This window comes from Sabethes cyaneus, chromosome 1 (genome assembly GCF_943734655.1).
Source record: "Sabethes cyaneus chromosome 1, idSabCyanKW18_F2, whole genome shotgun sequence".
Lineage (NCBI taxonomy): Eukaryota > Metazoa > Arthropoda > Insecta > Diptera > Culicidae > Sabethes > Sabethes cyaneus.
The window spans coordinates 75,337,420-75,347,530 of NC_071353.1; positions in this window are offsets into that span (position 1 = coordinate 75,337,420).

The following is a 10,111-nucleotide window of genomic DNA, read 5'->3' on the forward strand; positions in this document are numbered from 1 at the left end:
TATACATAACTCGACAAAAATAGCATTAATGAGTTCTTTTACATAAGAATGTATCTCTATCTTTAAGTCACAAATTAGGAGATCCAGCGGCGTATTCAAGCAGTATATCGCGGCTATTTTGCCCTTCGCAAAACGCTGCGGTTTAGAAGCATAAAGGGCTAAACAGAGTGCTGCGTCAACGAGTCCGTCAGCATTATTCTAACCATTTTTTCCATGGGTTTACTGTCAATTTGACGCTGACAGATGCGTTAACGCTGCATTCTATTTGGGCCTTAAGCCGCCGTACGTACGTGACAATTTTCAAACCCCCTATTAGACCGGTAGACTATGCTTACGGAAGACTTACGCAGCTTTGCGGACGACATTTGGCGGAGTACAAATTGAAAGTGAAGAGTAGCGGAGGTGTATGAATCAAGGGCAACAGACACTGCTTGGGGAAATTACCAACGTACATTTTGCGAAAGTCGGTAAGCTACAGTGAACCGGACACGTCGTAAGAAAACGGTTCTATACCACAACCCCACCGGCACCAGCACGGAGGGACACCGGCTGGGAAATGGGCGACAAGTTACCCAAGATTGAGTTGAACCACCCCGGCTGTAAACTGCTGATAACAACGAAGATCGTATAACCAGCCCCGTACATTTTCTTGTGCTTTAAACAGCTGGTTGTGAAATTTCAAACTTGAAAGTGTAGAACAAATTTTCTTCTGGGGAGTTTGAACCCCCAAACTTTCAAATGAATGCTTATGGGCCCTATGCTCACAGTCACTTCACCTCACCTAACTTCTTTCACTCTCTTGTCACCTCACCTAAAGTCACCTTACCTTACGGGCCCCATTTGATTTGTACAGGTGAGCGGAGTCACCCTGGTGACTGTGAGGATCGCAAATTGTCACCTCGCCTAAAAAATTTAGGTGAGGTGACTGTGAGAATAGGACCCTATATCTATTATTTTTTGACGTAGGACTACGTCTTACGGCAAGTTTTGAGATAGGGTGTCATTCCAAAAAATCAAAAAATGCGAGCGTCACGAAAAATGAAAGGTTTTGAGCGCTAATAGCTCAGCGGTTTTCCGATCGGTTTTCAATATTCTTACACCAATCGATCGGAAAATCTTCTAAGAATTGACCCAAATGAAGAAAAGTATGGATTCTTGATGTTGAACTATTGACAAATTGAAAATAATGAACCTATGTTTTACCAGAATTCTCGCTTCGTGATTGGTTGGAAGATTCTTTACGATGATCTTAACCTATACCAATTTGATATCTGTGCTTGGGAAGTAAGCCAAAACAAGTGACAAAGTTTCCTCATTTCAACAAGATTTCTTTACAGCGCGGTTCAACCTAGACCATTTTGATATCCTTGCTTGGGAAGTACGCCAGAGAGAGTGACCAAGCCCCGTCGTGCCAACAGATTTCTTACGAACGCGATTAAACCTAGTCCAATCTGATGTCTGTGTTAGGGAAGTGTGCCAGAAAAAATGACAAGTTCGTTGTCCCAACCGATCGCAAATTCTTTACTGCGTGAGGATTAAACCTCGGCGAATTTGATATCTGTGTTGGAAAAATGTACTACAGCTGTAATGTTCGGTTATAATACGGCTCTGTATGAATACGCATGCTTGCTGTTTCATTAGAAGTGTACTGAAAAGATGTGCTGTTGATAAAATAGGATTGAATTGGTAAAATCCCTTCAACGTGGGAAACCATGGATTATAAAAACAATCTTTAATTTCAGTAAAGTAGCAGGAAAGTAATAGTTTGTGTTGTTGATTTTGTTAAATGTTTTCAAATGCACAATCAATTGAGAATTGAACGTATGCAATGTTACTACTTTAATAAATGTTACATACAACGCATGTAGCATGTATATATGTTGCATACAGCATGTATACATGAAGCATCGAATGATTACAAGCATGAATACATGCTACTATCACTACAAAGAGACTTACGTAGTCCTGCGTCACCTATATATGCGGTCGTGTCTTGTACACAACCCCTCTGATTTTTTTTTTTAATTTTTTAATATTCATATTAAAATAATTTTTTCTTATCGTCCAGATAGCTAAATCACATAGCGTTTTTACGAGATAGGTAGAAATGGCGACAAATTAATTTTGTATCCATCCATCAAATATATATTTGTTAAACACAATTCGGTTTTCGGATGTTAAATTTGGAAAATAACCTCTACGAACTAAATTAGCGTCGTTAGGATGGAGTTTTCCCAATCAAATGAACATGGCGAAAATTGGTGCCTGTCCAGCACTCAGACCGAAATTCGCCAATGGCGAAAACTGGATCACCTGAATAAAATGGGAACCAGTTTTTGCCAGCTAGAATTTTCTAAAAATCCAGTAAATAACCAATAATTTAAGTGTTATTTACACGCAATCGCTGATATTAATAAATAAACGATTGGAAAAATCTTTAAGTTTTCTACTGTAACCACAAAATATAATGTTTATCCAAAAAAAAAAATTTCATCCATAGCTGTACAGCAGAGAAAAATCATCCCAATCTGAGAACACAAACTGAAAATAATGATAACTTAAGTTGTACACATATCAAGGTTTTGGAATCGTATTTTATTAGTAAAGTATATAATTTTGTTTAAATCAATGAATATGTTATGCCAATTATCATAGGCGAACTAGCAATAAAACACCTGTGATCCACTAGGGTGGCGAAAACTGTTTTCCGTTACCCTATACCTATTTCTACCAAAACCAGTCAAAATGACTGGTGTATAAGAAACGGTTGGTGAACGGCTAGATAATGCGCAACATAGACATTAGTGGTATTTAACGTCTTATCCAGCAACCCCTACCACCTCCTAGCAGACTTGTTATAAATACCGTCCGGTGTGGCACGACTGCTATCCATCCAGATACGCACGGCAACGGGTGCTTTTGATAATAGAACGCACTGGCGTTGCTACATATTGGCACGCTCCCCGACAACGCAAGAACCCGATCGAGGAGCTTCGTCTTCGGCTAGGTACCGATGAGCACAGTACCAACGACGGCTTGCATGGTTTCGTTCTTTGCTTTCTTTCTTATTCGTTCATTCGGTGTACGTGACTGAGTTGTCAGGACGTTTGGGCTCCTAAGTGCCGGCTGGTGTAAGCTAGCACGCTATCGCTCGCAAAGTAAAAGAACCTAAATAACTGCTTGGTGCGATACGGTAAAAACTTATGAACAGTAGCGGGTGCCTTCCACAATGCCGTGTTGGTGTTCCATATCAGCTGCTGCTGCTCAGTTAAAATTATCGGTTAGATCTTGTTAGACACAAGGGAAATTTTTGTTTGCGTCTGTCCTACGTCGTCGTTTTTTGGCCCGGGGCCGTCAGGAGCGCACCGAACACATATAATACTGTACCGAAAAGAACAAATCGACACTGAGGTGCGGTATCACATTAGTTCAAACGACAACAGGCAAAATACACCGAAACCGGGAGCGTGTGACTTATGAACGGAGAGGAATGTTATAGCACAGTTACCGGAGCGGTGCATGCTTTCACAAGTCTGCCTCCTAGTGCCAACCCTGGAGGAAACTAAGGTCATATACCGACTAGGAAGGAGATCCTGTGTTGTCTCGGTACTATAACATGGCTGCCGCATCACGAAGCTCGATAGCGTAGACCTTGTAAGGAAACTTTCCTTAATCTAAAATACTACCAAAAATCAAGCAAATTCGACTGGAAACATTCGGTATGGACAAAAGCGACGGATTAATTTCGAAGGTGGCGACAGGGTGCTGCTCGATCAGTTAGAACCCCAAAATTTCGGCATCGTGGCACTGCAGGAAATCTGTCGCAAAGTAATGATGGGTAGAATATAGGATCGCGTAGTGGACAGGAAGGCGATTGACAAAAGCATATGTATGTTGAAAATAAAAGGCCGCGCCGTTTCAACTAAACCATCATAAACGTGCATTGTCCACACGACGGCAGACCCGACGACCATAGATGCCATTTTCTGTCGTTGGCATAGATGCCAGAATCATAGATTTTTTCACACGCATAAATTTGGGACCCTATCATTTCCTCCGCAATATTTAATTTTTCTAGTTTTTTTTCTGTGATATACATAGTTTATGAAGTACTTTAATTATCAGACACATTGGTAGAACCAGAGCTCACACGAATTGACATAATTGGTGGGTCCTAAATTTATGCGTGTGAAAAAATCTGTGATTCTGGCATCTATGCTGACGACAGCTTCTCGCCACGGAGCATTAAGAGCGTCATCGTGGAAATAAACGCTCAGATCGGCAGAGAAGCAACGTATGTATAGACTGGTGATCGGGCCTCATAGTCTGCACATTGACACGAACGATAACGCCCAGCGATGCATCAACTTTGCAGCTTCCCGAGGCCTAGCGATCAGAAGCACTTGCTTTCCCCACAAAGATATCCACACAGCCACCTGGAGATCACCTGCCCAACGAACATTGAACCAAATCGACCGTATTCTCAACGATGATCGGTTTTTCATGAACATCACCAATGAACGCTCCCTACGCGGTGCGGATATTGACTCTGACCATTACATAGTAGCAGTACATGTGCACTCAAAACTATCGACGGCTTATTATTATAAATGAGCATTTTGCTTGCACACTAACACCCTCTGTTATGAATGTTGCGGAGTAGCTTGCATTTGCAGGGTTTTATACTGTAGGTTTTTTACATTTGCAGGGTTTTATACTGTAGGTTTTTCAAATTTGTATGGTTTTATACTGGAAACTCGAAGCAACACTCGAGCGCCGCGGTGTGGCCATGTTGCGAAACATGCTGTTTTGAAAACTAAGTGGTTTTTGAATGGACGATGGAATTAACGCGAGTGTATCGTCTGTTTGTCTGTACTAGCACCCTTTGTTAACACCCTTTGTTACGGAGTAGCTTGCATTTGCAGGGTTTTATGATGCAGGGTTTTTACATTTGTATGGTTTTACACTAAAAACTCTAAGCAACACTCGCGCGCAGCGGTGTGGCCATGCTGCGATATATGCTTTTTTGAAAAATGAGTGGTTTTTTATTGGACGATGGAATTAACGCGAGTGTCTCGTCTGTTTGTCTGTGCTATTACTTTAGGTTTAGGTTATTTCAGTTGCATTCAGGTTTATTATGTAACCTAAAATAACAAAACTATTAGTGTACCTTTTGCACTTCAAATTATTTTGCATAGTTCTACGCCAACAAAGCAGCTGTATCTATAATACATTTTTCTATTTTAAGGTTCAAAGTAAAAACAACGTTTCTAATATTATCTTTGTGTTATCGTTTCTTTCTAGAGTCGGTTTTTGGAAGATGCATCCATAATGTGTAATTCTTGGTCGCCGAGGCATAATGTAAGTTATTGCGATTATTTTCTAAAATTTGTCTTTCGTCAGTTTAGCTATGCGCCTAACAGTTGCGCGTAGCTCTGTTCTGGTTGCTCACAGTCAAAGTATCTCTTTTACACTCACACGAAATCTCGTAAGAAATTGTCAACGCAAGAGTGATGAGAAAAGCAACAATATTTCTCTCTCGTTCATGAACTGAAAGCTACCCTAGCTTGCTCCCTGTTTGTCCGTTCAATCATGAACATATTTTTTACAAACGCAATCAGCATTTAAATTTTATCATTTTCGGTGAACGTAAGACAGTGAACCTGTGTTGGTTATAATTCTATACGTAATAGAACAAAACAAATGTTATCTAAACTGTTCGTTCCCCAGTCACGAAAGGGTTCCCGTGAAAGCGATCTCAACACGCATCAATCCTTGAACGGTCAATCTCATCTCATCATGATCATCCGATGACGATCGATCGGTCGCTGCTATGAGACAGGCAGATCTATTGATCCAGTTAATTTAGTTCACTCGAGACCACGCAACGGTCAATAGGTATATTTTGTCGTCACACTAATACCATAGACAAACAGACTCTAATAACTCTTGGAAGAAAAATCAACAAAAATTATCGTACCTCATATTTAGCCTGAACACCATCTATGATCGACATTCCCAAATATTAAATAACAACATGGGTATTCCTCGAAGTTGCAAGTATTTTTTATGGGGAATTCCCCTTCTTTCGTCAAAAAGCGCCACTTTGACCAAAACAGAATCATTCTCAACTAAGCCCAAATTTGAAATGACGGTTTAATCGGTACGAAGAATGGAAAACGAGTGTTATGTCTGTTTGTCTGTGAATTATCTAGGTTATTATTAAATAAACTAGGGTAAGGGTACTATTATTCAACCTATGAAACCAACGCATAGCTAACAAAATGCAATATATCGTCCAAATGGCGCTGTTTTTTCGAAAATATGATCTATATATGGTATATAGTACAAATGGATGTAAATTCAATTAATATTTAAAAGGAAATAAGTGTACGATGTGTATTTTTCACTCATTTTCTCGTTTCAATTCAATATCCCATTGAGCTAATTTTCGACCCCTTGTTTTAGTTTTCGACCCTTGCGTGTTCCAATCTTCGACTCAAGTACAAAGGAATGCATTTTCAAAGCCGAGGATTGTTTAAATTGATGAATTTAATGCAAAAAAATAACTGCAACATTTCTGTAATATCACATTGGTATTATTTTTTTTAACCTTTTTGCCTTTCTACTATATAAATATATAGTATAAAGATGTAGAAATCACTTGGAAAACCGGAAATGTAAAGAAGGTCCTGCGGGCCGAATGTCATATACCATTCGACTCAGTTTCGAAAACTGAGCATTTTCTCTCTGTGTGTGTGTGTGTGTGTGTGTGTGTGTGTGTGTGTGTGTGTGTGTGTGTGTGTGTGTGTGTGTGTGTGTGTGTGTGTGTGTGTGTGTGTGTGTGTGTGTGTGTGTGTGTGTGTGTGTGTGTGTGTGTGTGTGTGTGTGTGTGTGTGTGTGTGTGTGTGTGTGTGTGTGTGTGTGTGTGTGTGTGTGTGTGTGTGTGTGTGTGTGTGTGTGTGTGTGTGTGTGTGTGTGTGTGTGTGTGTGTGTGTGTGTGTGTGTGTGTGTGTGTGTGTGTGTGTGTGTGTGTGTGTGTGTGTGTGTGTGTGTGTGTGTGTGTGTGTGTGTGTGTGTGTGTGTGTGTGTGTGTGTGTGTGTGTGTGTGTGTGTGTGTGTGTGTGTGTGTGTGTGTGTGTGTGTGTGTGTGTGTGTGTGTGTGTGTGTGTGTGTGTGTGTGTGTGTGTGTGTGTGTGTGTGTGTGTGTGTGTGTGTGTGTGTGTGTGTGTGTGTGTGTGTGTGTGTGTGTGTGTGTGTGTGTGTGTGTGTGTGTGTGTGTGTGTGTGTGTGTGTGTGTGTGTGTGTGTGTGTGTGTGTGTGTGTGTGTGTGTGTGTGTGTGTGTGTGTGTGTGTGTGTGTGTGTGTGTGTGTGTGTGTGTGTGTGTGTGTGTGTGTGTGTGTGTGTGTGTGTGTGTGTGTGTGTGTGTGTGTGTGTGTGTGTGTGTGTGTGTGTGTGTGTGTGTGTGTGTGTGTGTGTGTGTGTGTGTGTGTGTAACGCTTTCAATCTCACGCACTTTTCTCAGAGATGGCTGGACCGATTTTAATGTTCTTAGTGTCAAATGAAAGGTCTAGGTGTCCCATAGGTCGCTATTGAATTTCATACTGAACTTTTTAGTTCAAAAGTTATGTAAAAAGTACGAAAAATATGGGACTTCATTATCTCATAGGTCCCTTAACCGATTTGAACAAAATTGATTGCATATGAAAGAGGAGCCTTGCAAACCTTCAACTTCCAAATTTTATGACGATTGGACTTGTAGTTTGAAAGTTACATAAAGAAATGTGAAAAAATAGTATTTAACCCTCTAACGGGCGACATCGTAAAAACGATGCTTGATCGCATCTAATGACTATTTTATCATGAAAGTACACACGAAAAAACCTTAAGTTCTGATTTTCATGCAAAAATAATCATCTGGAGGAGCGCCAGGTAAGAAAAAGTCCAATTTCTCTTTTTCCTTTTTCATGCCTAACGCTCTGCCCAGATATTTTTTCAATTCAGATATATTACAAAATTAAAATAATGCATGAAATTTACTCATAGAAAAACTTTTTAGGTCAATCATTTTGTTCTAGATGTCCTCAACAAAAGTAAAAAATCAGAGGGGTTGTGTACAAGACACGACCGCATATATAGGTAACGCAGGACTACGTAAGTCTCTTTGTAGTGATAGTAGCATGTATTCATACTTGTAAACATTCGATTCTTCATGTATACATGCAATATGCAATATATATACATGCTACATGCGTTGTATGTAACATTTATCAAAGTAGTAACATTGCATACGTTCAACTCTCAAAAGATTGTGCATTTGAAAACAATTTAACAAAATCAAGAACACCAACTATTACTTTCCAGCTACCTTACTGAAATTAAATATTGTTTTTATTATCCATGGTTTCCCACGTTGAAAGGATTTTACCAATTCAATCCTATTTTATCAACAGCACATCTTTTCACTACACTTCTAATGAAACGGCAAACATGCGTATTCATACAAAGCCGTATTATAACCGAACACTACAGCTGTAGCACATTTTTCCAACACAGATATCAAATTCGCCGAGGTTTAATCGTCACGCAGTAAAGAATTTGCGATCGGTTGGGACAACGAGCTTATGTCATTTTTTCTGGCACATTTCCCTAACACAGACATCAGATTGGACTAGGTTTAATCGCGTTCGTAAGAAATCTGTTGGTACGAGGGGGCTTTGTCACTCTCTCTGGCGTACTTTCCAAGCAAGGACATCAAAACGGTCTAGGTTGAACCGCGGTGTTAAAAAATCTTGTTGAAATGAGGAAACTTTGTCACTTGTTTTGGCTTACCTCCCACAGATATCAAATTGATATAGGTTTGAATCATCGTAAAGAATCTTCACACCAATCACGAAGCGAAAATTCTGGTAAAACATAGGTTCATTATTTTCAATTTTTCAATAGTTCAACATCAAGAATCCATACTTTTCTTCATTTGGGTCAATTCTTAGAAGATTTTCCGATCGATTGGTGTAAGAATATTGAAAATCGGAAAACCGCTGAGCTATTAGTGCTCAAAACCTTTCATTTTTCGTGACGCTCGCATTTTTTGATTTTTTGGAATGACACCCTATCTCAAAACTTGCCGTAAGACGTAGTCCTACGTCAAAAGGAAAAATTCGCGCATTAATTATTTTCGGAATTTTTCGAAATTTTTGTTTTTGAAAGATGATAACTTTTGAATGCATGGTCAAAATGTTATGATATTAGTATCAAAATGTCAAGAAATCTGTTCAGAACACATTTTCGATATTGCCAGTTAAAAACAAATTTCGTATGCGGCTCTGGAGCTCCAAAAGCGAAGGCCGTCTACAGACGGTCTTACCCGTTAGAGGGTTAAAACATGTTTATGTAACATATAAGCATTAATTTAATGAAAAACATCACACATTTTATTATTATTTGAAAATCGCGTTATTTAAAATCGGACGGTTCATTCAAAAGTTATTCAAACTTTAACACTTAAGCACTGTATATTAAGGTGAAGGTCGTCAGAGGCCAGCTGGTTTTTTACTGATTTCAGTACTTGTTTTCACTATCGTTTTGTTCATGCTAAGTTGCTAGTAGTAGGTAATAATCTGTTATGAAAAATTATGAAACGTAAAAACGCGTATCTATTTTTGCTGTTGAGCTAGATCCGACAGTAATTCTATCACATAAAATGTTGTTTACGGTGAATTTTATTATCAGAGAATTTTATAAGTATATTTTCGACACTTAATTTAATAGTGAAAATTATTGGCCAATTTCACGCTCAGCGTAAATATGGCATCACTCCCGTTTCCTTGGTAACATATCAACAACGACGGTCGCGGATTCGGAATTGCAATCGAAACGAAGTAAAGTTTTTCATATCAGTTCAAGTGAACAGTTTGGGCAAAATCATTATAATATCTTACCAGATAACTGTTCGGGTGGTAAATTCAAGTTTTCTGTGTTTCAAGTTAAGTTTCGCGAGTGATGTGACGAATGGAACAGCCGAAAAAACTTAAAGAAAAATCGACGGCGAAAAAATGAAAATATGGTGATGAATTTTTATTGGGCAGAAATCTCAGTATTTAGTGTAAG